Source organism: Cydia pomonella, chromosome 12, assembly GCF_033807575.1.
Source record: "Cydia pomonella isolate Wapato2018A chromosome 12, ilCydPomo1, whole genome shotgun sequence".
NCBI lineage: Eukaryota > Metazoa > Arthropoda > Insecta > Lepidoptera > Tortricidae > Cydia > Cydia pomonella.
Window position 1 is genome coordinate 4,563,571 of NC_084714.1, and position 16,527 is coordinate 4,580,097.

Consider the following 16,527-nt stretch of genomic DNA (forward strand, 5'->3'; position numbering starts at 1 on the left):
TAAATATCAGACGGCCTAGCCAAGACGACAATCGCTATCGCTACGACAACGAAACGCTTTGTGTCTCTCTATCACTCTCCCATATTAGTGCGACAGTGACAGTTGCGTTCACGATGTACGCGGTTTTATTGGAATTTCACAAAAGGATCCTCACCCACCAAAATTGTATAAAAATACTAGTCTAGAAACTTTTTAGAATAAAATCTAAGTGTAAAAAAATACGGATTTGTCAATTTTATCATTATTAACATAATAAGGAATAATTAATTTTATTATTTTCAGTCATACTTAATTCCACGGTGTTTTGTCATTCATGTAGTCTTGTGTGGTATAATAAGATTTAGAAATAAGTTTACGCTTTAAGTACATATTTCTAAAATTAATTGATTGATAAAAAATCTTAAAAGCAGTCGATAAACATTCAATCACCGATAGATTATTAATATATTGTAACTTGACATCACTGTCTTTGATCTCAGACAATTTACGCACACACTTGCATTTCATTTTTGGTCGCACTTTTAAAGCTTGACAGTTGTTCTTGTACATTCTAGTTCTGTGCGTTTATCTATATTTATAAAATAAATAAAAAACCAGAACGGGATTAAAAACGAGAGAAGAAGCAAGATGGCGCCTTACAAATTTCTAAAAAAGATTTTGACACGTTTCTTAAATGCGACGCAAGTATGATAAGGAAAAACTGTTTAAAATGTTTCAATCTATTATATAAATATGAGAATAGAACTAGACTGCTGCGGTCGGCAACCCTTTAGCAGCCAATCGCCATTGTGGCCACATAGTAGTTAACGAAGTTGCGCGGGCCACACTTTGTTCATATTTCGTCAGGTGACAAGCTAAAGTCACTAAGTACCACCACAATTTCATAGCCATAGTGAACCGTGTTATCAACAGAATATGGTTGATTTTTGGTTCATATTTTTTTTAGTAATTAGTGACTTGTCACCTGACGATTTTGGGAATCGTCAACATTTTGGGAATTCAACATTTTGAGATTCAGCATTTTAGAATCCAACATTCTAAGAATCTAACATTTTAACATTCAACATTTTAGAATCCAACATTCTAAGAATCCAACATTTTAAGATTCAACATTTTGAGAATCCAACATTTTAAGAATTCAACATTATGAGAATTCAACATTTTGAGATTCAACATTATGAGAATCCAACAATTTAAGAATTCAACATTTTGAGAATTCAACGTTTTGAGATTCAACATTTTGAGAGTCCAACATTTCGACAATTCAACATTATGTTCCGGAAGGCAAATTTGGCATGGTAGCCCCTTAACTGGCATATTTTAAGCTTTAATAAAGCAATTGTAATAATACGTTTTAGTATTCTTTTAACTAACTGTGGCACAAACGAACCTATGTTGAAGAGCCCATAAGACACGTCACATTGTTACGAGGACCATTTTATTAACAGTTCCCAATTTGACATATAAACTACCCCTAGTTATATTAGTTTTGGTTTTAATTCTAAAACCTTTACAATTTGATACAAGTATCTGTTTGCGATTTGGTAATAGCTTTATGATAATTATGATATTTAATTGTTTACAGACTTGGAATTTCTAAATCATGTTATTATTACAATTTTAAATTTCTTAACATTACTGTATGGATCTTTTATAATTACATTGATCTTATTAGGTTCAGAGAAGAGTAATCTGACAGCAGTTTGAATAAACATGTTTGATTTAGGTATATTTATGGAAAAATATGATTGAAGTAAAAATCTTTTTAAAAAGTATAAAATTTATACGATAAAACTATAATTACATAAAATACACGCCCGAAGCTGTTATTTTACTCTGATTTCGTTATAAGTGAACATGACACGACCCTTATTATTTAATTATCATGTGAAAATATTAATATCTATATCTTATAAATATGATACGAATGAAAAAACAGTAATATAAAAAATAAGGAAGTAAGTGAGATTTTATTGAATGAATTTCGTTTGTTTAATTTAAGTTTTTGTTTTCAATTTTTCAGTGCTATTTTTTAATTCCAACCATCATGTTGAACAGGTTAGCTTATTATTTTATACTTAGTTTTTATTAGTAATATTTGATTTGAATATATTATATACGATTAAGTAAACTACTCAACTAAAGCCAAGAGACGTCATTTTCTTACAACAGGTCTGAACAGGTCTGAATGTATGCTATTAATTTGAGTGAGTTATTTTATTTCATAAGTTAAGTATCAAACGCTTACTTTCTCAGCCAACAGCAAAACATCAATGAAACTTTTCATCTAATATTCGGAAAAAGTTTTGTGCGAAGTTAAAAAATAATCACAATAAAAATAACTACTTACAAACTTGGATAAATAAGATAGGTGGTTGAGAAAATAAGTAATTGATATTAGTGCCATGCTGTGGTACTTTTTACGTGCCTAATGTAGGATAGACGTGAATAAATGTGGTTTTCCATCAGAAAATATTACTTGATGTTTGTGTGTCAATGTATGTGCGAGTAGAGCATAGTAAACGAGGTTTTTACATTTAAATAAAGTTAGTTAGAATGATTTATGAAGTGTTTATTTTTACCCCGTCTCGTACTATAACGACATCCCGCTCGCACATCGGAGCGACGTGCGAATGGCATATAGTGTGCCAAGCGCCATAATGACCTGATGCTCGTAGATTTTATCTAGTTACCAAATTCGTTATTTCTAGAATCAGCAAAGCAGCAGCAAAGTTAGAAAGAAGGTAAGCGATCTTGACGTGTCTTTTTATTAAAAATCGCTGGAAAAATATGTCACAGTAAATATGCAAAATAAATAAATCATATAGGGAGCGTGCATGAACTGTAGGAGGCAGCACAGGACCCTTCAGATTTTTGGCGCGAGGCGTAAATGTGATGTGTTTTGTTCCGATGTAGCCCACAAGATGGCAGAACCTACTATGCACAAGAAAACACGTGACGTCTACATGTGCATGTTTATGGTTCCGATTCAGGCCACAAGATGGCAGACCCTCCAACGCGCACGGTCCCTATACGATTATTTTACATTCTTTTGCTTTCATAAGTAATATACATTAATTTTTAAAAAGCGTTTTTTTAATGATTTTTAATCAATAAAAAGACACGCCAAAATCATTTTAACCGATTTCAATTTCATTAACCGACTTCAATTTCATAGAAGGAGGAGGTTCTGTATTCGGTTGTGTCTATTTGCGCACCCGTGGTCCGATTCGAGTAATTATTTTATTGTTTGGAAGGAGTTACTTCCAAGTTGGTCCCATTTTAATTTGGTTCTGATCTGATGATGGGATCCATGAGAAATTGAGGGAAATCCCCATTTTTTAAAGGCACGTATGTATGGTGATTTGGGTATTTTCTTAGCAAATCGAGCATTTTCTCTCAAAAAGCATCAATTTGATGAAGTGGATCTGATGATGATGATTTTTTGTTGATAATATCGATGATTTTTTAAATGTAGTATGTTCACCGATTACTCCGACGACACCCGTGGTCCGATTTCAGCAATTCTTTTTTTGTTTCAAAGGAATTTTTGTTGGGATCCAGGAGGAATTGAGGGAACTCTTCAATTATTAAAGGCCCATATATGGTGATTCGACTATATTCTTAAGTAACTTCAGCATTTTCTATCGAAAACTACCAATTTGATGTAGTGCAACTGTAGCCTTTCCACAAGTTTGACTCTACATATTAGCTGACGTGTTCGTAACTTACTATCTATACATCTCGCTCGCACTAATAGGATGCCAGTACGAGCGAGATGCATAGAATGTAAGTTACGCTAGCGAATATGTCAGTGTCGAACTCGTGGTAAGGCTACTTACTGATTATGAAGATCATGGGTGATACAGTAGCGGAAAATAATCTATGATATTTGTGTTTTTTTAAAGTATTTTTTTATGAGAACGACTAAGGCTGCCTAGACGATTATCATGTGAAAGTCCTTTAGATGGAGATTAAAATCATATACTACATTTGTATGACACCAATATAAGAAACTCGTTTTGTACGAGTTTATTAAAAAGTGCATAAAATAACTAATACTCGAAATATAGGTAAAAGTGGTTTATTAATAAAGAAAACAACAAAAATTACAGATTCTGCACTGAAAATCAAAATAGCAGCGTTTTACCTGAAATAAAACGCATATTAAAATACCTCACTGGAAGCTTTATAATTGAGATAGCATATCTGTTTCCGTCGAATTATCACCAGTCTAGTGCTTTATTTGACTTCGGTTTCTGCATAGACATACAATATAACGGTTTCTGGCGACAGTGGCGACACCTGGCGGACCGCGGCATTCTTACACCAGCACGGCTAGCACATGATTACACGCGGGATAACTCGCGCCGCGAGAAACAACAGTCGCGTGTCACAAATTTCTATCTCGACTTGTCAGTTTCTCGATTTTGGTAGCATAAGTTGGCGTAATAAAAGATGTCCGGTGAACGCTTTGTCATTGGCTTAATTTCACCAGGCAGAAATGAAATGAAAGCTTCCAGTGAGGTAAGTATTTTAATATGCGTTTTATTTCAGGTAAAACGCTGCTATTAAATTACTTGACCGTCACTGGAAGCTTTATAATTGAGACCTGTTTGTTATCGCCTGGTCTCACCCCTTATTAGATTAATTTTAATGTAATATAGCGCCAATGTGATTGATTAGTATCTGAATTAATGATTAATTAAAATACTGAATTACCGATTTCAATTATTTTATTCTTTAAACATATAATTGTACACTTAGTAAATAATTTAAACTGTGTTTTTTTGCTCCAGTCATGGAATGTATGGCGCTATTAATTTTCAAAATAACAAATATCAATGATAAATTAAACTTAAGCAGCTCTTTGGCTCTTGTTTATGGTAAAATGTTGCCAGCGATTAAAAACTGATGGTAAATACTTGTTTTACAACATTTGTCTATACCATTCCATTACTGGTGCCTGTTCCATTATACGTGTTTACTATACGTTTGTAGGTACAAATGTATAATACAACAATGAAGTCGAGTTGCCAAGGCGCCGTTACACAGATATCCTGCGGCCTAGTTGAGGCAATGCCAGCGTCTGTTATCTATGAATCCTAGGATTAGTGGAGCGGGCTTTCTCAAAGCTTTCATTTTATTCGGTTTGGTTGTCCTATGACTGTGGATCCTGTGGTTATCACCGGATGATTTACACTTCGTATCTAGGAGCCACAGATTTAGTAATAGGTATGTAATAGGTATGCTAATTTTCATTTAAAAATTTGGGCCAATCGGTAAACGGGGGCTACATTCATCGTGGGGTATCATTGATCGTAGATATTTGAACAACAAGGAATTGGTTCCTAAACGCTTTCATCATGTATTTCTGTTAAGGTAATAAACCACATTATAAAATTATTACGCTCGCTTTCAAAAATCTACTCCCTATTCCTAAAAATCGATGATCTGACATTGATCATCGATTTTTAGGAATTGACGCTAGGTATTGACCGGGAAAACATTTATAAAAAAAGTTACAGGCAGTGTTGTCAGGTTAGCGGAAGAGAATTACCGTATTTGAGTGTCAAAATGATCGTACCGATGGAAAAAATATCCGCCTATCAAAACGGCACTACCCCTAAAATTTCTTGCAAAATAAGCTTACATGTCCAATGTATAATCAAAGAAAACGCAATTTTCATCTAAATTGCACAAAACAGTTTTATATTTTTCTATTTTTGCTATAGATCTAAACGGCTTACAGCAAATTTCGTCATTTTTGTCTTAAACCAAGGAGCGGAACACCCAAAAGTTGCAAATTGTAGCCTATATCTGAGGGAAAGTGTCACATTTTGTTTCAAATACTAGACTTTTTGGGCGGCGTCGTCCAAAGGCTCAAAAGAGAATTATCGTACTTTTGCGTACGATAATTCTCCTTGGAACGTACATCGTACCGGAGTCCAAATTATCATACATGTATGATAATTATCGTACGCCTGGCAACACTGGTTGCAGGGACCAGTGTAGTGTATTATGCGGGAAATAGTTCACACATACACGTTCACTGCCAGCGCGAGCTCGCTACGACCGTAGCTGGTAAGTGAGACCACGTGAAAAACCGTTTGTAGCGAAAAAAGCTCTTACGAACAGAGAACCCGCCTGGCGAGTCGTTGGTAGTGAATATGATAACGTGATCATATTAAACGGGTTCTACAGTATTCGCAGCTCATTGTACTGGAGCCGGGCCAGGCTGCATCCGGACGGAAACGAATTGCTGCCTAATGACCGCCGGCTCCTGACCTATCCCGTCGTGCCCGTACACACATAACATGCACATTAATTAAGTCCTTAGCCAAGTGTATTGCTGACTTACAGCGTTTTCACTTTGTCCGATATCGGATAACCGTTGGAGAAAAACAAATGCTAGACAATGGCCATATGGCCATATACAAGCCCTTGGGTCCTTGGGCCCATCTTTTGTTATGTTATGGTTATTAAATGTGTAAAAAAATATATACCTAAAGGGACTCTACATTTAACTTTTTTCTAGTTCTTGGAGCCGGATAGGTAGTAGAATTATTGATTGAAGAAGAGCTGAAAAATTTAAGATGCTTCTTCTCTCGTGTCGAGGTTCCCCTAAACAGAGGGGATGCCCAGAAAGCAGCGGTGCTGACAGCCCGGACCGTGGCACCTCTCAGGTCAGATTCAGAGAGAATAAACATATAAATATAGAACAAATTTAAGATAATTCATGCTTAGAGTTTGATAGCAGGAGTAGATGGCGCAATAAGTATTTTCGTATGTTTATTTTGAGAATAAATAGATAAATAAATAATAATAATAAAAAAATCAGCCTATATACGTCCCACTGCTGGGCACAGGCCTCCTCTCATGTGACTCTCTCTCAGGGCTCGGGCTATAATCCCCACGCTAGCCCAATGCGGATTGGGGACTTCACATACACCTTTGAATTTCTTCGCAGATGTATGGGACAATCGTACACAAATTGGCCGGCGTACTTAGTTCCAAAGTAAGCGCAAAAGGCTGATGTAGTGCGTTCTAGACGCCGATGTAGACAAAAATACTTAGTGGTCCAAGATCCCAGACCCGCCAGACCTTACTTATTTTCTCATGAATAAAATGTATGGGATAATATAGTTGTAGTATTAGTATGTACTTTTAATGACTGCATACTTGCTATATTGGCCCGACGGCCATTTGTCCGGTACAAGGTGCTAATGGTTGGTAAAAATAATACTATTCTTAATATTCTCATGGCTGATTTCTATGTAGCCACAGGAACTTTGTGATAAAATTACGCAACCTAATAGTGTTTGGGGTTTTTAGAATTGTCTCGATGAGTATTAGTTGCCTGTGAAAAGAAAGGTACAGTCAGCGATAAAAGCTTGTACCAAAAATGAAATTTTACCTACTGTCAATGTCAACCGACTTACATACTACCCTAAGGTTATCCTGCTACCCTAAGGTTGTCTGGAAGAGATCGCTTACAGCGATAAGACCGCCTGTTGCTACCTTTCTTTACATTGTAAATCTATTTTTTAAATTTGTCTTCTTTGTGGTGCAATAAAGAATATTTACTTACTTACTTACTTACTTACATATGTATGCAAATTTTTAGCTTCATTGGAAAACGGGAAGTGGGTCAAATTTAACTTGCAAGATCTGATTACAGACCGACAGACAACGGGACAGGTGAAACTAAATAAAAATTTGTAAAATTGATAATCAACATTGTCAGACCATTTCCGCCGGCGGTGACTTTTACCGGACGCTTTAAAGTTGTTAAAAATATATTGTCGTTTGGCGCTTACGTCGCATAGCACCGCAATAAGATTGAAGTGGCGTTAATAATGGCGTAAACGCCAACCGCCATAAGGTACGTTTACCCGTGGGACGTCACAAATATACTTACCAGGATGTATACTCGTATATATTCAGTAAACCATTAGGAAACCTCATTAGGCACAAGAAATTCAGCTACTTTACAAAGTTCATCTCATTCATAAAACTAATTATATTCCCCTAACAGAAACAAAACAATCTCGCATAATTTCACCCCTGAAGTCTCAAGTACAGTGAAATTAAATAAGCAATTAAAAATGGCAACGGCATGGCAGCTGCGACTATAACAATTAAGAGGCTCATTAGATAACGGCTCAGATTACCTAAATCTATGCAAATTAATGCCGTCCTGTAATAGGGTAATTTGGAATTTGGTCCTGGCAACCCCGAGTCACGGGATGAGGAAACTGCCAATATTAAAAACTGACACTGTTTTAATGTAGTAGAAATACCTAAATGCTAGTCTGTGCGGAAAGAGAAGAGTCGCGGAATGTATTGGGCCCCATACATTCCCCGACTCTTCTCTTTCCGAAAGGACTCTAAATATTATTGCCGCGTAGAGCAAAGTGCGTTTTAAAACATGTGTACCTATAGATAGATAGATAGAATACTCTTTATTGGCACACCCCAGTAAAAAGATACAAGAAAAATAAACAATTGATTAAATGTAGCGGCAGACAACAGGCGGTCTTATCGCTAAAAAGCGATCTCTTCCAGACAACCTTTGGGTAGCGGAAATAGAGAAGTTTATCGAATAAGTAGGTGTTGCTAAACCGTCATGAAGCTCGCTTTTCGTTTTGATGATCGCTTTTTAGCGATAAGACCGCCTGTTGTTTACCTCTTCTTTATGTGTTGTATTATTTGTACTGTTTCTGTATTGAGGTGTGCAATAAAGTATATTTGTATTGTATTGTATGAAGCCTACATTCACACACACAATTACAGTGAATAAACATACACATATAAGGAACACAAATAGACATACATAAACATACATATATATGTATAAAATTAACCGAAACATAGCTAAATATGACAGCAGCATGTCAGCCACAGAGTAAAAATAACTATGTACTATATAAACACTAAGGGAGAGATAATGTTGTTTGAGTGATTTTTTTGAACACAGCAAGAGATTGAGCGCGTCTAATGCCAATGGAACGGATGCCTATACAGAATGTGACAAACATAGTGGGGATCCATTTAAGGGCATATGCGGTATGTGTTCTGATTATGAAAATAAAGAATGTTTATGGACGAATTAAATGACTTAGGTATATAGCCAACTTTGGGGACAAATCAAATTTAATTTTGTTGTTTTGTTTTTTAGTCAGTTGTCATTACTAAAAAAAGTGACCATCAAACTCAGTGTTGGCAGAACTTGCGTGACGTTCCATTGCGTGCATAACCACAGATAAGGTAATCACTTGAATTTTGACAACCCTAAATAGCCGAAAGGGATAGTGCCATAAGTTAGAAAGGGACAACACGATTCGTCCCTGAATCGCTGTCAAAGTTCCGTTTTGTAGGAATTTTCCTTTCTGTACGGCAGTACTATTATTTATTCTGGGAATCTATGCTGGAAGGCTTGGTCTCTTTACTCTCTTTTTCGTTAGCGTATGTTAACGGCACCAATCATGGGACATTTAAGAGAAAATTTGGAGTGTTTTTGATATTTCACCGACATTTGTAAAATTTCTAACGCTTTATGCTTTAAAAGTTGAACGTCCAATTCATCCTTTATTTTTTCTATGTATTTCATGAAAGCTACTTCAATTGGTTTCAATATAAGTAACAATTAATTGTTATATTGTATGGCGCAATTAATTGTTAACTAACAAATATTACCTAATTAAAAATTTAACTTAAGCAGCTCTTTGGCTCTTGTTTATGGTAAAATGCTGCCAGTGATTAAAAACTGATGGTAAATACTTATTTTACGGGATTTGTCTATTGTCTCTCTATACCATCCCATTACTGGTGCCTGTTCCATTATAGGGGTGTTTACTATATGAGATCCAGTTTATTATTTTTGGGTGGAGTATTATATTATAGTCTGCTGCTCATACTGCCGAGTGGCTGCGCAGTGCACACTAAGTTACGTTAGGTAATATAACAAATATAACTTTCAAGGTTTGACCCGTACATACATAGGTACATTGCAAGTTGAATAAAAGCTTGTAATTATCTACTTTCTTTTTGAACTCATACTTCAGGCATAGGTAGTTTACCTATAGGCTATTAATACTATGCAGCTGATTGCTTGATATTAAATCGCTAGCTCAGAATCTACCTTTAATACATTACCATCCATGTTTAAACTGGTGTGATATTTCCTCCAGTTACGAATCTACTCACGTACTCTTCTTCACACCCCAACTTAACAGATATATTATATAAAACAGTCCCTTATTCATACGAAAACTTATGCCGTAGTGGCAGCAAATCACTCAAATAAAACACTGGCGAAGAAAACTACCAGAAAAGTGTAGTTAAGGAGAGTTAGGTAGGTTAATTTGTAACTTTGGACAACTGTAGCCATGAGTTATGGGAACTTCGGAATTCGTTTCTGATGCTTCTTCGGAATGTTAAGGCTTGTGTTTGTAGTTTCAGTAAGACAATAGGTCAACCGATATAAAGTTTCAATGTAAATGAATAAATATTTGTGCTGCGGTCACATTTGGGAACAATCTTACACGGATTGACCTAGCTTAAAGCAAAGCTTGCTTAAGCAAACTACGGGTACTATATAGGCGACGATATACATGGTACTTAAATGGATAAATACATACTTATATGTATGTATACCTGCATAGAAAACACCCATGATTCAGGAACAAATACCCGTGCTATAGTAAACACCCCTATAATGGAACAGGCACCAGTAATGAGATGGTATAGGCAAATCCTGTAAAATAAGTATTTATCATTAGTTTTTAAACATAGGCAACATTTTACCATAAACCAGAGCCTTAGAACTGCTTAAGTTTGATGTTTCATATTGATCTATCTTTGTTTTAAAATTAATGGCGCCCTACATCCCATGACTGGGAACGTAGTTTTTTTTTGTTAATAATATTGAAACCATGCAGTATCTTTCATTAAATTCATTGAAAAAATAAAGGACCAATAGGACATCCAACTTTGAATGCATAAAGTGGTAGAAATTTTACAGGTGCCGAGAAAATATCGAAATGTTCCAAATTTTCTCTTAAATGTCCCATGACTGGTGGCGTTAACATAATCACACAAATATATGCCCTTACCGGGATTTGAACCCGGGACCATCGTCGTCATACACAGGGTCACTACCCACTAGGTCAGACAGGTCCTCGTCGTTTATATTTTATGGATTCTGTACTTACTGAAAGTACAGTACCGGTACAGACCGGTTTTATGTGAATTCAAAACCAGACATTAGGCTCTTTTATCTTTAACCTGTAACGCGGACAGGCAGACGACGGAGATGGCAAAAACGGAGCCCTTAAAAAGGGAGGTTTTTTAAGGGCTCCGTTTTTGCCATCTCCGTCGTCTGCCTGTCCGCCGTTTGGCTCACTGACCGTAAGGCCGTGAAAGCCACAATTTGGCATTACTATATTGGTATACCTTCATATATCAATCTCAATTATAATTTTTTTTTATAGGAAAAAATATAGAATAAACTTTGGCAATACAATGGAAAAGGTTGGTTTCACGAAAATCCGCTTCCTGGGTTTTTATAACCTTTTATTTAACTTGCCCGTTAGTATGTGTGTACATATGTACGTTAGTGTGGGTCAAATCGTGGAAGCTAAATTTGACCCACTTCCCGAATTCAGATCCTACTGAAATTTTGCATACATATGTAAATCGGATGACAATGCAATATGATGATGACATGGAGCTGATCTGATGATAGATCAAATATATCAAATATCAAACATTTATTCAGCAAATAGGCCACAGGGGCACTTTTACATGTCCATTTTTACAAACAATAAATTAAAAAAAAAAAAATTACAAATATCGAATCTATGAAATAATAAATACTTTATTAGAGATGTATACTGTCTCTAAATGTCAAATTACACAAAAAAAAACTATGATAAAAAAATAAAACCATAAAATACTAAAATTCTTTAGAGATGTATAAGTCTCTAAGTGTCAGAGATAAAATATAAAAATATATATTAAATTATCCTTAGAGATGTAGAGGGTCGCCAAGGCTTGAATTCTTATATAAATAATTAAAAGACAAAAAAATTAAAACAGACAAGAACCGAATGAAGTGTCTCACGTTAATGTCACTCAAAAGTAAAGTTACATACTTTAACATAACCTGTACCCCGTGTAAGCTTAAACAGACCGGTCTCCACAAACAGCACCCGTTCACGAGTATGACGTGTATCTCAGCCATCGCCTCCCTCAACCTTCATTCGGGAAAGTGGCGACCAGATCAACGACGCCACCGTAAGTAAAGACTTTTAAGCGAGCATGACATGTTCAAGCTGCCGGGTTGTATTAATATAAATATAATAAAAAAATTGTGAGATACAACATTTGTGCTTGTAAGTTACATTAAAGACGGCATAGCGCCACATAAACGCGACTACATATTATTCATAAGGAGTGCCTACCTATAAAACTAAATTATAAAGTTAAATTGACTTAGAGATGTACAGGTCTCTAAGTGTCCAAATCATTAAAATAGGTATTAAAATAAAATGAAATTTAAAATAAAATAAAATTTAAAATAAAATAAAATCTTAGAGGTGTATAAGGTCTCTAAGTGTCCAAAACTAAAATAATACAATCAAACGAGAACATGATGTTCTCTTGTGTCAGTTCTACTGGACGCTAGTATGGTTATTTCACAGAAAGAAAACGAAAACACTATTACTTACATTTTTATCATACTATCAAGATCAAGCTACTGGCTTAAAGGCATCCTTATCATCTATGAAATCATTCACAGCATAATACGCCTTACTTAACAAAGAGCTCTTAACGTGTGACTTAAATTTGTTAAGAGGCAAATTCACTATATCAGTGGGAACTTTGTTATAAAAACGTGTACAGTTCCCGACGAAAGACGTACTAACCTTACGGAGGCGGTGGGCGGGCACAGCAAGTTTATGCTTGTTTCTAGTGTTATAGTTATGGATATCACTGTTAAGCTTGAATTCGTTGATGTTTTTCCGAACATACATAATATTCTCAAGTATGTATTGAGATGCAACGGTAAGAATGCTTAGAGACAGGAGGTGGCCATGAAAACTCTGTGATAAAACAACGCAAACTGATTGTGTTTGGGGTTGTTAGAATTGTCTCGATAAGTATAATGTAGTTGCTTGTGGTAAGAAAAATACAGTCAGCGATAAAAGCTTGTACCAAAAATGAACTTTTTGGAAAAAACTTTTGCATTTTAAAGTTTAACAGCCCTTCATTAAGCCCCGTTTCAAGGACGGACAGGTAACTACCCCACTGAGCATGGCCTGACACGCTCTTGGTCGGCTTTTCTTTACGGCCAGACAGGATTTTTTACGCACAATCAATTGTCAATTTAATTATGTGGTGCGGAGGCAAAAATGAAATTCAAGAACATTGGTTCGTTTGCCGATCCACTACTAAATTTTGTATATACGTGTGGACGGTAGTGAAGATTGACAATTCAGTTGCCAATTTAATTTGTTATAAAATTGGCAATTTGATTATCCCATCTGGACTGGGATATCCCAGAATAAATACATATCATCATTTATTTAGTCTGGCCAGCCATTGTGAGACTCTAAATCTAAAAGAAAGCAAAATTCCAACTTTATTTGACACAAAAAGAGTGATATTAAAACAAACGTAAAGCTAACCATCTACATTTAAATTTGAAATCGACTATTTCTCTATGAAAAAACTCTTGCAAAGTAGATAAGCAAGCAATAATTCTTCAAAAAGGTGCGTCTCAACGTTTTTCATTAAAAGCATAGATAAACTTAAACTTCTTTTAATAACGCCATCAAAGCGTGCACGTTGAAAAACCCGACGCCATTACATTTCCACGACGCGTGGGGATTAAATTAAAAAAGAATTTTCATTCAAATTTGGAATTCTTGCGAGGGTCGGGGCTGCCAGCCTCGGGGAAGTTTCCCCATAACATGCAAATGGGGAAAGTTTGGCTAATTGCTGGCAAGACTGTCTCGTCGGACACTGGAGTTAATTAAGACTGCGTTACCGATATTGGGCTGGTTATATGAATGTTAAACTTTATCAATGAGGAATTACCATATTTAGAGTTAGGAAAAATAGATAAATTTAGGAAGATACTGACTTACGGCCCGATTCATAGAATGAGATAGGATAAGGCCTCCGGTGATATGAACTCCCCCCCCCCCCCTTAGTTTCACTGGCTGGCTACGCCCTTGAAAGTCCCCAAACGTAAGTTAATGTTCTTTTCAGTCAGTTATCCATAACTGGTGTCATTATAGACAAAGGGAGAGAAAGTAATTTATTTTTTATACGCTTGTCTGGGAAAAATATTGAGTTTTTAATCTAAAACAATTTGATCAGCATTGAGTGGAAGGACAATGAGTTTTCTTAAACGCCAAGAATATTTAGGGAAGTTTATGATCTAGGGCGGAAATATACATAGCTAGGACATAAAAACGTTGAAAACAATAAGATATAACTTCTTCTCTCTAAAATTAAGGGTACTAGAAAGTGGAATATGATTTTTGGGGACACCCGTGTTCTCACACAAGTCATTCTAAATTAGATTGTCATCTAACCACTCACTTTGCTTTTGGTAACTGTAGTTACCAGCTGTCACACTGAAAAATATGAAGCATGTGAGTGTATACGGGCTCCTCTACACGATGGCCCAGCGTAGGCCAGTCTAAGGGACGCAACTATGCGGTGGAATGAGATAGCAATATAACTTACTCCCTCTAACGCATAAATGCGTCTCTTGGACTGGGCTGCGCTGGGCCATCGTGTAGAGGAGCTATAACGGCCAAAATCCATCCGATGTAGATAGTTAGTTTTGCGGAGTAACATAGCGATCATGACAGCATTGACATCCATTGAAAAACTAGTTTTAATTTGGAATGGCTTGTGCGAGAACACGGCGACTATTACATGAGTTTTGTAATGGCTTTTTGGCCTAGTGCGGTTAGCACTGAACGGGCCATATATACTGTAAAACGTTGTACCATACACGTGTGAATAGGTAATTCACATCTCGTTTCGTGTCGATTTAAAACACTTACTTCGGTCGTGTTTTAATTTATCGCCAGTCGTTGCGTATTTCCTTCTTTACGTACTTGTATCATATTGTATCGTCTTTTTCACTCACCCTGTAATCACCCTGCCCTGCTTCTGCATTACTTGGCATAAGTTACGGCAGCTTCACGCACTACAGAAGATCGACAAGGTTTACGGAAACGGGGGGTATAAATATACCAAATACAATCATCTACAAAAAACTCGGCCGGTCAGTATTCCTATGTGGCAAATGATAATCTGATAGGTAATGAAGACACGTGAGACGTGACGTGTCCGGACACGTAGCGAGAGTGGCGCACGTAGCGCCCCGTCGGCACTATGTAACTGCCTAAACCTACTGCGGGAACTCGAAGTGCGGAAGGGGTATAACTCGGTTAGTACCTAACCGTACTAATAATAAGTACTTATTTGGTGTTATGATGTCAAGACAACTCACCTACCTCCAAAAATATTACGTGATTTTGGTGTAAGTAGGGTCATTATTGTGGCAACAGTGGATCACCTTTTTTTTGAGACGCTCGAAAACTATACAAGCTGTTAATGTCAAATTCAAATGAAATAAAAATCAGATATTGAGTCCATCTAAGTCAAGACTGAAGCGACTTGATAGAGACAAAGCGGACCGCATATGCAGTGGCGGATTAACGACGTGGCAAAAGTGGCAAATTTATGCCACAGAACCCGCGTATATGGGGGCCCCGCGCACTAACGCATTGTGACTGTAAATAGTATATTACTACAGAGGCCGAGAAGTAAGGGGTTGCCGGCCGAGCGTAGCGAGAACGGATAGTTACGAGTATGTGACCTGAGCTATACCTCGAAAATCGAAGTACGCAAATTGCGGGCATTTTTCTCTGTCATTCTTTATTTATTACGCCTTCATTGGAGTAAAGGGGAAAGATTCACGTAAGGGTCTCCCCAAACCAGTCGACGCGGAGTCGGCTTTCGCCGAGTGTTTTACACCACACTATTCGCATTTAGCCGATCGACCGTTTAGCAGTCTCATCCTCCTTGCGGCCGTAGAGACGCCCGATCGCCTGCGACTTGCTATCGCAACAGTTGTAAAGCGACGGTCGGCTCTCCCGTGCTCCGTCCTGCCGTCGAGACGTCAGACAGCACACGTACAGCCGTTCAGTCCGACGAACAGATGTAGGACAGCGGGTGATCGGCAATCGTAAATCTCATTTTTGGAGACTGGTTGTTAGTAACAACCTGAGTTTGAAATTGAACAGACCTGTAAGATTATTTTCCTTGGTAATTGTTACACATTATATAATAACCTGTGATGATGGATATTTTACGTAGACGGGCATGGAAAAAAAGGCTTACCAGCATTTTTACCGTCATCGGCTCTGTTCGGCCGTCGTCAGCTATGTTCGGCCGTCGAAGACGCTGAACGGCTTCCGCCAGCTCTGACCGGTC